The sequence below is a fragment of the Pinus tabuliformis genome, chromosome 7 (genome assembly GCF_031772625.1).
Source record: "Pinus tabuliformis cultivar Carrire ecotype Pingquan chromosome 7, CPIR1, whole genome shotgun sequence".
In the NCBI taxonomy this organism is placed as follows: domain Eukaryota; kingdom Viridiplantae; phylum Streptophyta; class Pinopsida; order Pinales; family Pinaceae; genus Pinus; species Pinus tabuliformis.
The window spans coordinates 1261082435-1261097467 of NC_142293.1; the positions used below are offsets into that span (position 1 = coordinate 1261082435).

Below are 15033 nucleotides of genomic sequence, written 5' to 3' on the forward strand. Positions count from 1 at the left end.
TTTTGGAATAAAATTGAAGCCTTTTGTCTTCAAGCCTTATGCTCCTGCATGAGACTCCTGAGGAAAAAATTCTTCATGGGCTCCTGTCCATGAGCTCTTCTACAGAATTGCCAACTTCTGTAGCATGGCATCTGTCATCCAGGTAGCATCAGCAATTGGTTGATCCTTCCATTTGACCAAATACTAATAATACTCTATCCCTTGTCCTTTTAAACACTCTCTTATCCAATATCTTATCTGGTTGCAATGCCTTTGTTGTAGGTACTGTTTTACCCAATCAACTTCCTGTTCTTCCTTGTCTTCTGCTATATCCTCTGCATTTCCACTTTCATACCTGTACAAATTAACAACATTGAAAATTGGGGATATTCCAATATCAGGGGGAATTCAATTTCATATGCATTTGCAAAAAAATTCCTCAAGACTCTGAATGGTCCAATTTTCTTAAATTTTAACTTGTTATATTCCCTTTTTGGAAATCTTTCCTTCCTCTGGTGTGTTAAAACCAAATCTCCAACCTCAAAATTAACTTCTCTCTTCTTCAAATCTGCTCTGCTTTTGTACTTTATGTCGCTGTCATGTAACTGTTGTTTTACCTGTTCATGTATTTCTTGAATCTCCGAAGAAAAATATTCTCCTTTAGCACTTCTCATCTCAGCTTTTCCCAAGTCTCTCAATTCAGACACTCCTCTTGGGTGCATTCCATAAACTATATGGAAAGGACTTTGCCTTGTACTCCTGTTAGGAGAATCATTATAAGCATATTCAGTCTGTGCCAAAATTTGATCCGTTGTTTTGGATGTTCACCTGCAAGACTCCTCAAAAGATTATCCAAGCTTTTGTTTACAACTTCAGTTTACCCGTTAGTCTGAGGATGATAAGCTGAATTGAAACTCAGTTTAGTACCAAGTTTCTTCAACAAGGTTCTCCAGAAATAACCAAAAAATCAGGTATCTCTGTCTAAAACAATGTTCTTAGGTAACCCATGCAACCTTACATTCTCTTTAAAAAACAGATTAGCAATGTGAGTAGCATCATTGGTTTTATAACATGGAATAAAATGTGCCATTTTAGAAAATATATCTACCACAACATAAATTGAATCATTGCCTCTTTGAGTTTTTGGTAAACCCAAAACGAAATCCATACTTACCATATCCCAAGGTCTATCTCAAATAGGTAATGGAACATACAAATCTGTGTTTTGGCTCCTTCCCTTTGCATACTGACATATTTTACAATTTTTCACATACTTCTCCACTTCAGATCTCATCTTTAGCTAGAAATAAAACCGATTCAACTGCTCATAAGTCTTGTCTACACCAAAATGTCCTCCAAGTCCACCACTATATTTCTCCTTAATCAATTTCTCTCTCATAGAACAATCTGGTATGCACAACTAATTTCTTTTAAACAATAATCCTTCTTGCAAGAAATAATCCAGCCACTTACTTCTATCTAACAACAAAATATTTTTACAAGCTTCAAATGCCTCTTTAAAGTCTAAATCTTTCTCATATAACTCCTTAACAAAATCAAATCCCAACACTTGAATTTGACTTTCCTGAACTAAGATTATGTTTCTACTTAAGGCATATGCTACCTTGTTTGATTGGCCAGTTATATGTTTTAATACAAAATTAAAAATTTGAAGATATTCTACTTGCATGTTTTTTACTAAGTTTTGGTTGATGCATAATGTACTGCAATGCATGGTTGTCTAAATATAGTATAAACTCCTTAGACATCAAGTAATTTCTCCACTTATTCAATGATTGTACAACTGCATAAAATTCCTTATCATAAGAAGAATATTTCTTCTTTGATTCATTTAGGTTTTCACTGAAATAAGATACAACTCTATCCTCCTGACTTAAAATAGCTCCAATGGCTTCTCCACTCACATCACATTTCACTTGAAAAGGTTTATTAAAATCAGGCAAAATCAAAATAGGTTTCTCAGTGATCTTTCTTTTCAACAATTGGAAGTTCTTTTCTGCTTCTTAGCAGTCTATTTAAATGGTTGTTTGTCCTTCTTTATAGTGTCAATAATAGAAGCATTGATCTTACTAAAATTCCTTCTGAATTTCCTATAAAACTAGCAAGACCATGAAAACTTCTTACCTCAAAAACACTTTTCGGTGAAGGCCACTCTATGATTGCCTTGATCTTCCCTAGATCCATCTTTAACCCATCAACAGAAACAACAAAGCCCAAATATACCAATTCTTCCTTCATGAATGAACATTTCTTTAAATTTAACAGTAACTTTTCTTGTTGTAGCTTTTGTAAGACATAATTCAGATGTCTCATATGTTCCTCTTTAGATCTGTTGTAAACTAATATCTTGTCCAGATATACTATTACAAATTTACCAATAAATTCTTTCAACACTTCATTCATAAGCCTCATAAATGTACTAGGACCATTTGATAATTCAAAGGCATTACCATCCATTCATACAATCCTTCATTTGTTTTAAAAGCAATTTTCCACTCATCTCCCTCTCTAATTCTTATTTGATGATATCCACTTTTTAAATCTAGCTTTGTAAAAAATCTTGCCCCACTTAAAAAATCCATCAAATCTTCAGTTCTAGGTAAAGGAAATCTATACCTGATTGTTATTTTGTTGATTGCTCTTAAATTAGTGCACATTCTCTAGCCTCCATATTTCTTTGGACACAACACTATTGGCACTGCACAATGTCTCAAACTCTCTCTAATCAGTCCTTTATCTAACAATTCCTGAACCTGTTTTCAAATTACTTCAATCTCTATGGGAATCATTCTGTAAGCTGCTTTATTTGGTAGATTTTCCCTTTGAATCAAATCTATATGATGACTGATTTTTCTAATGGGTGGTAACTCATTATGCAAATCATCTACAATGATATCACAATAATTGTACAACATGTCTTGAATTTCAATTAGCAAATCAGAAATTTTAGTGGAAGTAATTATTACCTTGGGTTTGCAAATCAATGCAAAATTTACCTCATCCTCTTCAATCTGCTGTAAGTATTCCTTTCCGCTCAGCAATAGGGTCTTTGGATCAGATTTTCTTGATGCATCCTCTTCTTCCATAGGCAACAATGTATGATTGACACCATATTTACCAAATTTATATGTGTTCTTTTTCCCATCATGCATAGCTCCTCTATTATACTGCCAAGGTCTTGCTAGCAATATGTGACACACATCCATAGGCATCACATCACACATAATTTTGTCTTTGTAATTGCATAACTGCAACTCCACTTCACACTGTTCATTCACTAAAAATTGATATCCTTTTTGAAGCCATGACACCTTGTAAGGTGTTGGATGTTTCTTTGTCTTTAAATTCAACTTCTCCACCACTTATGTAGAGACAAAATTATCAGTACTGCCACTATCAATTATCATTTGATAACATTTTCCTTGAACCTTGCACACAGTCCTAAACAAGGTCTTTCTCTGTGCTGGTTCAACAACTTCCTTTGTTGGCTTTAACAAAACTTTGTTAACTACCAAAGATTCCCCTTTCTCTGGTACATTCTCTTCCTCTGTCACCTTTGCTGCTTCCCCTTCAGTATGAGCAACAATTACATTTCTCTGATTTGTCCCTATGTTTTCTGGGCACTCATATGCTCTGTGTCCTAGCTTGTTACATCTGTAACATCTGATTTCTCTTCCTCTGCCTTTGCCTCCTCTTCCTCTGGAAAAACTCCCTCTGCCACTTGCATCACGTCCTATGGGTGTATGCTGACTTGAGCTACTACTAGCTCCATATCTAGGTGCTGTAGACCTTCCTCTGCCACCTTGACTTCCCCTTTCTCAGAAAGTAACTTTATTTATGGCAGATTTCTTCTTCATGAGTTTTTCTTCAGCCTTCAATACCATTTGATAAGCCTCTTCTACTGTTTTAGGAGACAACACACTTATCTCATATTGAATCTCCATTCTGAGACCATTTACATATCTTGCAACCTTCTCATCTGTATCTTGAATTTGTCTAGCTCTTATGCTCACTTTGTAAAATTCCTCTATGTATTCCTTCACTGTCAAAGACCTCTGTCTAAGATTCTGCATCTGTCTAAATAATGTCTGTTGATAATCACTTGGAAAAAACTTACCTCTCAACTTTGCCACCATCCTCTTCCAATTTTTAATTGGTTGCTTACTAAGTCTCCTTCTTTCTGCGTGCACACCATCCCACCAAAGTGTTTCATGTCCTTTAAATTTTGTGACAGAAAATTTCACTCTCTTTCCTTCTTCTGTTTCTTCATAATCAAAAAACTTCTCCATGTCATTAATCCATTCTATCAACTCCTCAAGGTTTAAACCTCTTGTATAAACTGAAACCTCAAGTCTTGGTTTAGATGTGGATCTCAACACTGATTTAAAGAATCTCATTTCAGGGGTAACATCTACAGGTTCCTCTGATTCTGCAGCTTCAACTTCAGGCTCACTGACATCTCCATCTCTTTGATTTCCCATTTCTACTACTTCTAGTCTAGCTTGCATCTCTTGCATAGCTTCCAACACTTCAACATTTGCAACTGGTCTTCCTCTTCTTCGACCACCACCACATCTTCCTCCAACTGTGAAAGCCATGTTGGATTTCTTTTTCTAATCTTTGAGATCCTATTCAGTGTCAGTAGGCTGCTCTGATACCACTAATGGTGGTCTAGGTGTACGTGTCAATGATAATCGTTCAAATCCATAAACAATCTCTTCAAGCGCAGGTGGAAGTTCTTCTCAGATTTCCTTTGGAGTTTCAACCGTCTGCCTCCAAATGTAGTTATTCTGCTAAAACAACAGAATTGTTAAAATTATCCGAAATATGACAGAACTTCACTTACCACAGAACCAAAATGAAAATAACACTGTCATTCATAAACTTCTCGTGTCCACCTTTTCCACAAACCTTTACCTTTCCCACAGAACTAAAAGGAAACAAAGCTACAGTTTATAACTTCTTGGGTCCGAAATTTAGATTAAAGCCCATGTACTTTTTGACGTGATATCTGTCGGATCTCGTCACTTCATAGCAAACGGCTATGATCAATCTGGACTTCAACGGATTAAATCACAATTCATACAATATCGCATCCGATTTCCAAATTAAACCCCGTGCATGTTAACCACGTGATTACCGTCGAATCGACCTCCTTCAAGCAGACGGTCCAGATTAACTGAGTTATTAACTCAGTTAAATAATTTCTCGCGTCCGGTTTTAGAATTAACGTTCGTGCTTGTTAGCACGCGATCATCATTAGATATGTGTCTATCGATCAAACGGTTCAGATCATTTCCTAAGTTTCCTCAAGACTTTTGTCGGGGTTTTTCTCATTCCACTAAGAAATTGGACTTCCGCCAGGTTTAGACTAGTTCTAATTTATATTCTCCGTGACTCCGGGATTTAACCATTCATGCGCAGAATACACACAGACACAGAGATATTCCAATTTTTACAGTCTAATCCTCCACAGCCAAATCCAACCAAATCCCCTTACAATAATTCAAAACTTACATAAATACCAGTACATACAAACAATCTGATCGTCAATCAATGGATTGAATCTGTCTAATCCTAGATAATACCTACTCTACATGAAATTCTCTTCGAGAATCTCAACTAAGTCTAAACTACTTGAATTAATTACAAAATCATTCAAATCCCTATATTCTAGCTCTAATCCTATCTAGAAAGCTTTGTAAAGTGACAGCTAAAGGATCCCATTCCTTTGCTTGTAATTTTTTTTTTGGATTTTTGGAATAAAATTGAAGCCTTTTGTCTTCAAGCCTCATGCTCCTACATCACTCGAGGATTCCACGAAGATCTATTATATAAATGTTAATGTGTTAGCCAACATTACATAAAGGGCAGATTGTATACTGCAAAATTTGTAGCATTCCAATAAACACATCATGGAAACTATATAGTGAAATAGATCTAAAACAAGGAAAAGAAGAAAAAAAATACTCTATGTCTAAATGTATAGTAGAAAGAGGCATTGATGAAGCTTATGAGATGCGTTGTTTTAGTGATTCTCAAGTAGAACCCATACAAATATGCCTGAGAATCAAACCTGAGCTATTTGTGGTATACCAATAGATCACAACCTAACTGGAAACATGTCACCTAACTCTTAATAAGTGTTATTCCATTAATAGAGGACCTTCATTCATTACATGTATTTTTTAATTGTTCATCCTCAATTTTTTATGACAAGGTTTGTATCTATTAACATAACACTTTTAAGATTATAGAGTAATTATTAAGAAGTATGATCAAGCATACGTTGAGAATTAAATGATAGACATGCTTACCAGGATATGTTGCACATCCAAGCATCTTTTCTCGCTTACCTTTGTAGCTTGAAAAATAAGTCAATTTTGAAGAATGTTTCTTGATAATGAAGATGATGTCCCATTGTGAAAAACATGTTTACAGTTGTGATGCAACCTCAGGGAATGCCTACGAATTATTTTGATATCTAAATTTATCATGTAATTTCTTTAGTTTCTATTTTTCATCATGTTTGACAGGTTTGTAGTAGCTTGATATCCAATCTATCAAGTGAAAGAGGGGCAGTTGTGTGTAACATTTTTGACTTACTATTCACTTGACCATTTTTTCTCATAGAAATTCTTGATGTAACCTAGTTGAAGGCACCAGTTCGCGTATTGTAGACCCATACTGATTACCCTACACAAACAAATCTGACAAATTTTAGTTTGTCGATGCGGGTTAAACCAAAAAACAACGGAGGGAAAGGGTTCAATGCTTTTTTTTTTCAAAGTAATTGCAAGAAAAACCTTAGACTTGGTTCCGAACTGGTTTTCCCTCGAAACTTAGAAATTCCAAGTGAGAAATTACCACAGGCAAAGAAATCCAGCAAATTTTTAGCCTGTTGATGTGGGATAAACCAAAAAGAAAGGAGGGAAAGGGCTCAATGCATATTTCTGTCAAAGTAATTGCAAGGAAAGCTTTACTTCACATTATCCTTGGTCATGAACCTCCTAAAAGTGTTATGTATTGCAGAGATGGTGTAGCCATAGGCTACGGTTGAACTAAAAAATTAATGAGCGAATTAGTTAAGCAACAAGAAGTCAATTATCAGATCAAATGGAGGGAAACATTGTGATCATCTAAAACTTGATCTCACGGTCCATAGTGAGGACAATGAGGACCAAAGGGGATTTCATCTCAAAGGAAACGCCTTATGGCGTAAATATTAGAACTTGTAAATAATACATTCGATAAAATAATGTAGAATGGAAGTGGGTTGTATGGTGGTGGCTTGTGACAGATCATTAGGCCATCGATTCTCAATTCAGGATTTGTCTAAATTGCAAGTTTGAACATTGTAATATTCACTTTTTAATTAAGGTTTTGTTTAAATTGCAAGTTTGAGCATTGTAATATTCACAATTCAAGTACTTTAGAGATTTTTAAAGATATTGAATTAATTTATGCATAGAATTTAAATAATAAAAGAAACATAAATCTACTAAGAATTATATCAACAAATTTAGAAAAAAACTAAACCATAGAATAGTTAGCATGAAATAATGTTTTTCACAAATGACAACGTGTATATTTTTGTTTGTACATTTTTGTTATATTCTTTATTTTTTTTTTCAATAATTATTTCATAATTTTAAACCAATTAAAAAATATAATATTAAATTTTAAATATTTAAAACCAAAAAACTCCAAAATTTTAAATAAGTAATTTTCTTTATGTAACTTAACCAATAACAATATTAAAACCTAACACAGGGAAAAAATCAAAAACTTCAAATGGTTTAATTATTATTATTATTATAATATCAATATTCGCTATTATTATTATTATTATAATATCAATATTCGCTTCATTCGTTCCTAATAAATAATTTTCAAAGAATTTATAGAAAAAATTATAAAATATTATTAATATTTTAATAAATTTATAAAATTAATTTAATTTGCTTTAAGTCTTAACCAATTGTTATATTACCAGATTGATAAGACCAATAACAATAATGAGAACTGCTATTATCACTCTCAACATTAATCCCATAAGAGCTGAAGTTTTTGCCTGATGGGTCGCTTCTAATTTAATTTTAAAATTCCTTCCCAACTATACATTAATTAAGCAATTTTTTTATTTGTATGAGAACCATACATTAATTTTGAAACCCTTTATTTGTATAAGACTTTACATTTATAAAGCAAAGAGAAAGTGTGCCCTCGGAGACGCAATATTTGTTATTATCATTGAAGTCGACTCAAACCACTAAACTTAAACCTAACCTTAAAGAATAGATGAGGTCCAAGAAGTTCATCTGTAATTAGGATGATGCTGCATATATATCCTTGTAATCCTTCCAAAGTTTATCGATATTTACCATGAATATCGCGGAATAATCGCAAGTCCCATCCATCGCAACAGTTTCAAATTCATCTTGGCAACAAACCGAAGGGCAACAATGTCACCGTACTCGAGAAAGCAGGCAATCACATTGACGTCCTCATCCCACTTGTAACCACTGCCGCGCTTAGACCAGTGCGATGGGACAAGCCCCCCGGTGAGGTGAATATAATCCGTAATGCCTTTAATCAACCCTAACGGCGCACCGCCCGTGCCATCCCACTACCAAATGCAGGCCACCTCATGGTACAAAACACCAATGATCTCAATCTTTACGTAGCCTTGGTAACTGGCAACTTACTTAGCGCTAAAATGGATTTCATCGTTGCTCTTGTAGGAAATCCTGCTCATGTTATCCACAAACAGAGTGATCCCCTCCACGTTCTACCTGTCGGTGGATGATTTCAAGTTGAATCTTTGCCAGATGAATTGGTTGGCATTGCTTATTATATGTCGGGCCTTGACACTCCCTATCTCATTGTAGAATCTTTCTTGTCTGTCGTCGCTACCCTCAACACTACCCTTAATGGTGTTGTCACGGGCGTCACTATAAACCAATATTATATCACGTGCGTTCATATTCGGTCATTAAAAATGGAAAAATCAAAAATAATATATTGGGGTTATAATGAGGGCCTAAATGGTTTTAATATACTATACAATAATATATATAACCTAAGATATTGTTTATACATATTTTTGACCAAGTGGAGGGAAAAAATCGGGCTACACTTCACAGGTGAGGGAAAGAGTTGCATTTTGAGCTGCAACCCACCTGCTTCTGCTCATTTGAACCCTAGCACTCGTTGAATTTGGAGCTGCAACCCACCTGCTTCTGCTCGTTTGAACCCAAACAGCGTTTAGCTATCGAGTTTCTTAGGACTTGACTGGGTTGCTTGACGCAGGACCTTCCTGACCAGAGCCTTCGCGTCTCTGCTCTTCGTTGTGTTTTTTATTATTGATAGAGGACTTTTTCCTAGCTGTGACTATCAGTGTGCTCTGGATCTAGGAGGGATCAGACTCGATCAAAGGACGGGAGGGCCCATTGTCTCAAGTTCAGGTATTTATACACTACCAAAACAATCTATTTTGTAGGTCCTGACTTTTGGGTATGTATTTGGGCAAGGATAGTCTAACTCTGAGTTAGATTTCGGGAGAGATTTCAAAGTGTGTAATTAAAACTACAATGGTGTAAAAATATATTAGCTACATCTATAGAACAAAGTTGATCACCTGCCAACTTGTACTTCTTTGGTTGTGACATTAAAGAATACGACACAGGTTGACCTTCTGACCTTAGTTTGATTAACAAAATAAACAAACACTGCAAAATTTTGCCACATTTTGAGGTTACTAAAACATATCAACAAAGGATGCAGAACAGAGGTTTTGTGGCAAACACGATGGCTAATAACTGGAGTAGCTATACAAGGACAACAATCGTGAAAGGCCAAGCAACAGCGCAAAATTCTTTGTAGAGATCTAATGGTGAATTTAGGGAGAGAGCAGTGGGTGAAATTTCCCATACCTTGTCATCTCATATCCCAGTTTGCGGGTGGCATCCACAGTGGATGATTACAATTGGTTGGAAAATCACTACTTTGCAGGTATTCCACATGTTTAATTTAGTTTTAAAGATTAGTATTCAGTTATGACTTTATTTATTGCGAATTCTGAATGAACTGTACTTTATTTTATGTTATGGATTATATATTTTGTGGAATGTACACTTAAATCTTGTAATTGGTAATGAAGTAGACGGAATTCTACGGTAGGATTCATAGAGCATTATCAAAGGTTATTTGGATCGAGTCAGTGCCTTGCTGGCCAAGGAAGCTTGGTATGTTTCAACACCCATATCCTTAATCTCCAATATAGTGTTGTTGGGTAAAACTATAAAATAATAGTCACTCACTACAATTAATCAGCTAGGAACTTGATTTTAATTGAACTTGGGATATATGGAAGACACAATTGGAGATTCTAGATTATATGTTCTTCTTTATTTGAATATACAACTATGGCATTGATAATTTGAGGTTGTTTCCAGGGGTTGGCCTTACCAATGAAATCAATGAGTGGTGGAAGAAAAACCTTCTCACACAAGTTTTCAACCAACCAAATGCACTATCATGCCCCTTTAATCATATTCAACGCAAGAAATTTTGGGCATGTTTCATTTTTTCTTGTTGTCTATGACAAACATTGTTCTACTATTCATGGGGATATTAATTTTCAAGAATTTTTCTGTCACAATTCCCTAAAATCTTTTAGGAAAAATGCTTGTCACACACTCCTTCATCTCTATAACAATGTTTTCTTATATTTTGGAATTAATGATTGATTTAGATTTTGAGATGTTTGATAGTGTTATGCAAAAGTGGGACAATGAAAATGATATTGCTATTATCTCAAATTTGAATATCACACTTTGAATATCATGTAGTTCATACCCTTGTTACTGGGCACTTTTGAATCAATTTGAAAGGATCTTGGGTCATTATGAAATGATTTATTTTATGAGGCTAATTCATATCTATCTTGCATTTCCTTTTGGCTCATTTAAGGCACATACTAGCCCTTTCCTAAGGCCCTTCTCGACCTTTATGAGACCCCCCTATCTGAGGCATTTTTGTATTAATTTCAGGCCTGTTCTAAGACCTATTTGGGCCCTCTTCTTGGTATAACTCAGTAGTATTTGACCTAAGTATTTTCAATGGCATCTCTGTGAACAAAATTTGGGATTATTTTGAGTGAATTTGGAGGAAATTATTGTGTTATCTCTCTATGGTTTCTAGAATAATATGATGCTCATTTAAGCCTCTGTTCTGGTCTCTTCTGAAATCAATCTATATATATTTAAAATACCTCCAAGGCACATTGTTTGTAGCCTTATCCTCACCTTTTGTAAGATTTATCATTTCTTCCAAATTTGAAGGGTTTGTTGAGCTATATCTGGAACTCTCTAGAGTTGCATCTAGGACTAATCAAGGGCTTATTCAAAGAAATGATAGAAGCATGTAAGGAAATGATGGCTATAATCAAATCATGCCTTTCTTCTGAAATAGTTACAAGAAGTCTACTATTGGCCATCTCAAGAGCAGATCTCTCTTCACTACTGGTATTGGTGTGTTTTCTTAAATTTCAATTTGATTTTATGTTTAAGGTCAAGATCGCGCTCAGTTATGGCTTCCTTATTAGTTTGAAGGGGTTTGATTGTTCAATAGTTACTGAATGCTTTGTGTTTTTTCTTCTCGGCAAACCAAAATTGGAATCAAAAATATGGCGGCAAAGCCCAACAGGCCCATGGCTAGCAAAGGTATTTTACAGTGTTCTGCTATCCAAACCCCGTACCAAAACCTAATATCAACAAATATGTAATACATCTTTATTAGTGTTTATATGAATATCAATGGCTCTATATGACTAGTGTAAAACAGAGATCGATTTGATAGAGGTTATATGCATGCTCTGTGATGTAGTGGTGACGCGAGACGAAATGAGGCCTAGAAGGGTTTTATTAGACATTGGGAACCTAGGGTGCCATGCTTCAAAACCCAAGCTAGAGTAATCAAGCTTTTTCATTCCTAGAACATATGTAATTTTTTTTTAAATTTGCAAAACCCTTATGTAGTACTCATGTTTTATCAGCACATAGTGGAAACTTCAATTTTATAAAGAATTTTTGATTGTGAGCTTAACCTCTCTAGTCAAGCATTTTTCTCTAGCCATATGCTTATTCAAGCATTTTAAACCCTCTTCTGGCGGGGATTGATGAAGAAAAAAGGTATATGTGATTCTTTGGGTGTGTAATTCTATGTCCACAGGAAATCTAGGAAGCAGAATCAGCTTGCTGATAAGAAAATGCCAAGGTAGATTCAGCTTCCCAATATGATGCTCTGGTCTTTTGCAGATATTTTGGGGTTTTTACCAATTAGAGTTAACAATTAGAATTGGGTGTGTAGGAGGTTTGGTGTCGATGTCAAGAATACGAGTGCTACAACAAAGTCATCATCCATGGTATGTACATCATCCATGGTTGTATAAATTGTGTGTGATTAAACAACTGTCTGATTTATTTATCATATATCAATCCCCAGATGTTAGTATGCAGCATGAGGTGAATGATTTGAGTTCACTACTACTAGGATTTATACGTTGGCCTCTGTTTCAAATCAGTAACTGCATGTGGATATATTGAGGTCAATAACAGGGCTCTTTGCTTGCCTATTTAGTTGGGATGGTTTACATGTATTTATTTTACTTCTGTTGGTTTTGTTTTGCTGCCATTCAGCCACTGGGGCCACAAAGGAACAAAGATGAAAAGGGAAGCATTAGATCAACTTTGGTTTCAAAATCCAAGCATGTAGCAGGTTCAGGAAAAGCACCTGGGATTTCCAATGTTGGACCCTTACATACACGTGAATCAATTTCAGGAAAACTGCCCAGGGTTTTGAATGTTGAGGTCTCAAGTAATGATCCATCGAGTTCAAAGATACAATGCAAGCCTTCTACTACTGTCTCTTTGGTAAAAACATTTCAGCTTCAGGGAGGTCTTCTACTACTAGCCTCTCAGGTAAACACGCTTCAACTTCAGGGAGGCCTTCTACTAACCTCTCTAGCAAATGTACTTCAGCTTCAGGGAGACCACCAAGGCCTTCAAATGTTGACATCTCAGGCAAAGCTACTTCAAATGCATCCAAGTCTAGGTTCTGCCCACCTGTAGCTAAAGGTGTCTCAAGAAGAATGCCAATGACTGATGCATCAAAAAGGAAGACAAGGCTTCCACGAGCTTTTACATCAACACTGACTGCTAGAAGTGAGGTTAGGAGCATTTGGTCCACTGCTCTTATTTTAGCATGTGTAGATGGTTCTTTTTATTCACATAGTTTTACTCTGTTCTTTTGCAAAAGCAAGTGAAGGGTTTATCTAATCCATAGCTCCAATTGCCATCCAATGGTTTCTATTAAACAACTTGCATCTGGAGCCATTGAGCGGGATGTCATGGAAGAGGAAGGGGACTTGCCCAACATTGACGAAGCAGATAATGAAAATCAACTTGCTGTAGTTGAATATGTTCAAGACATTTACCATTTCTATTGGTATACAGAGGTATGTCCCTTTTGTCATGGGAGCCTTGCAAACTGTTTTTGTTCTATTCGAAATAACAACATCTTGTCTTAGAAGAATACACTTCATTTAAACAATTTAATTAGACACTAGCTTTTCACTGCATATAGTATACAGTGATTACATGTGAGCAGTGTGTGTCTGTGCCATACATGAATATCTCCACTGAAGAATTAAAGTGCCCACTTAAGCATCATGGAAGGTTATAATTTATGAATGAGGACAATAGGTCAAGCATTGATGTGAGCCTTGATCCATGTCTATAGTTTAGATTCAACTCTGAATAAATGACTGTATGTCTAATTTGTTTCTATTTTGGTCTGTTGTGTTTGTTATATTGCACGCATACGACAATTTATTATCAAACTACATGTCAAGCCAAGTTGATATCAACCAGAAGATGAGGGAAATACTTATTGACTGTGATGTACTTGATTAATACATATCGATATCTATTTGTTTCTGTAATAATAATTTTTTTTGTACCCTTCTGAAGATAATTTTCTAACATAAACAATTTGCACTTGCAGGTGCATCTAAAATTTGACTTAATGGATGAGACACTTTTTCTCATGATTAACCTGATTGATAGATTTCTTTCTGTGGTGTACACTATTACGAGAAAGGATATTCAACTAGTGGGGTTGAATGCCATGCTAGTTGCTGCCAAATATGAAGAAATTTGGGCTCCCAAGGTGGTAAACAATGACAGGAGGGAAAGTTCGTTGTTAAGCTGAAATTTTGTATTGATTTGTTTTGACTAAAAACTTGTTTCTTGTGCCCTTGATTTGGCATCTAGAATAAGGCTTCACATTCTAACTCATTTTCCTTAAGGGCTTTACAGGTTAAGGAACTGATTACAATCTCAAACAATGTTTACACACGTGGTGAATTTCTCTCCATGGTGAGATTTTGTTTTCTCACATTATTATGTCATACTTGTCTCCCATATTTCGAGCTTTATATTTCTAATTGTTTAAATAATTCATATTTGGAATTGTTATCTTTGCTCATGTTTATGGTATGTTTCATTTTCTTCAAGAGAAATTGATGCTCAACAAATTAAGATTCAATTTGGCTGTACCAACTCCCTTTGTTTTCATGAAAAGGTTTCTAAAGGCTGCTCAGGCTGATAAACAGGTATTCTACTTTTCTTGAAATTTTGATGAATATTCAAATGGCATTGAGCCTCACTTATGTTATGAAATGCATTGTATTTTTGATGTGTTGCATGAGAGGCATCATGCACTATTTTGTTCTAACTGTAAATGGGATCTTTATAAATTTAATGCTCTTTTGGGTTTGTTTCCATGGATTAGCTTGAGAAGCTGGCATTCTATCTTCTTGAACTATGCTTGGTTGAGCATGAAGCATTGAAATGGAAACCATCTATGTTGACAACCTCAACTATATACATGGCACAACACATCCTGCAAAGGATGCCAACTTGGACAAGACTAGTAGAAACATGTGCACTATAGAGAATCAGAACTCAA

The 15033-nt window shown here is 35.3% G+C and overlaps 1 protein-coding gene and 1 pseudogene across 1 annotated transcript in view; both read left to right on the forward strand.

Moving 5' to 3' along the window:
* The window catches only part of LOC149251998 (uncharacterized), a 173316-nt gene extending 160414 nt beyond the window's left edge, over positions 1-12902 (forward strand). Inside the window, exons 2-3 of the transcript XR_016266038.1 lie at positions 12373-12427; positions 12702-12902. The gene's annotated coding sequence lies outside the window, so the exon portion shown is untranslated. The remainder of the gene's footprint in view (positions 1-12372; positions 12428-12701) is intronic.
* Positions 12903-13363: 461 nt separating this feature from the next.
* LOC149252000 (cyclin-B1-3 pseudogene) lies at positions 13364-14274 on the forward strand (annotated as a pseudogene).
* The last annotated feature ends 759 nt before the right edge of the window (positions 14275-15033 follow it).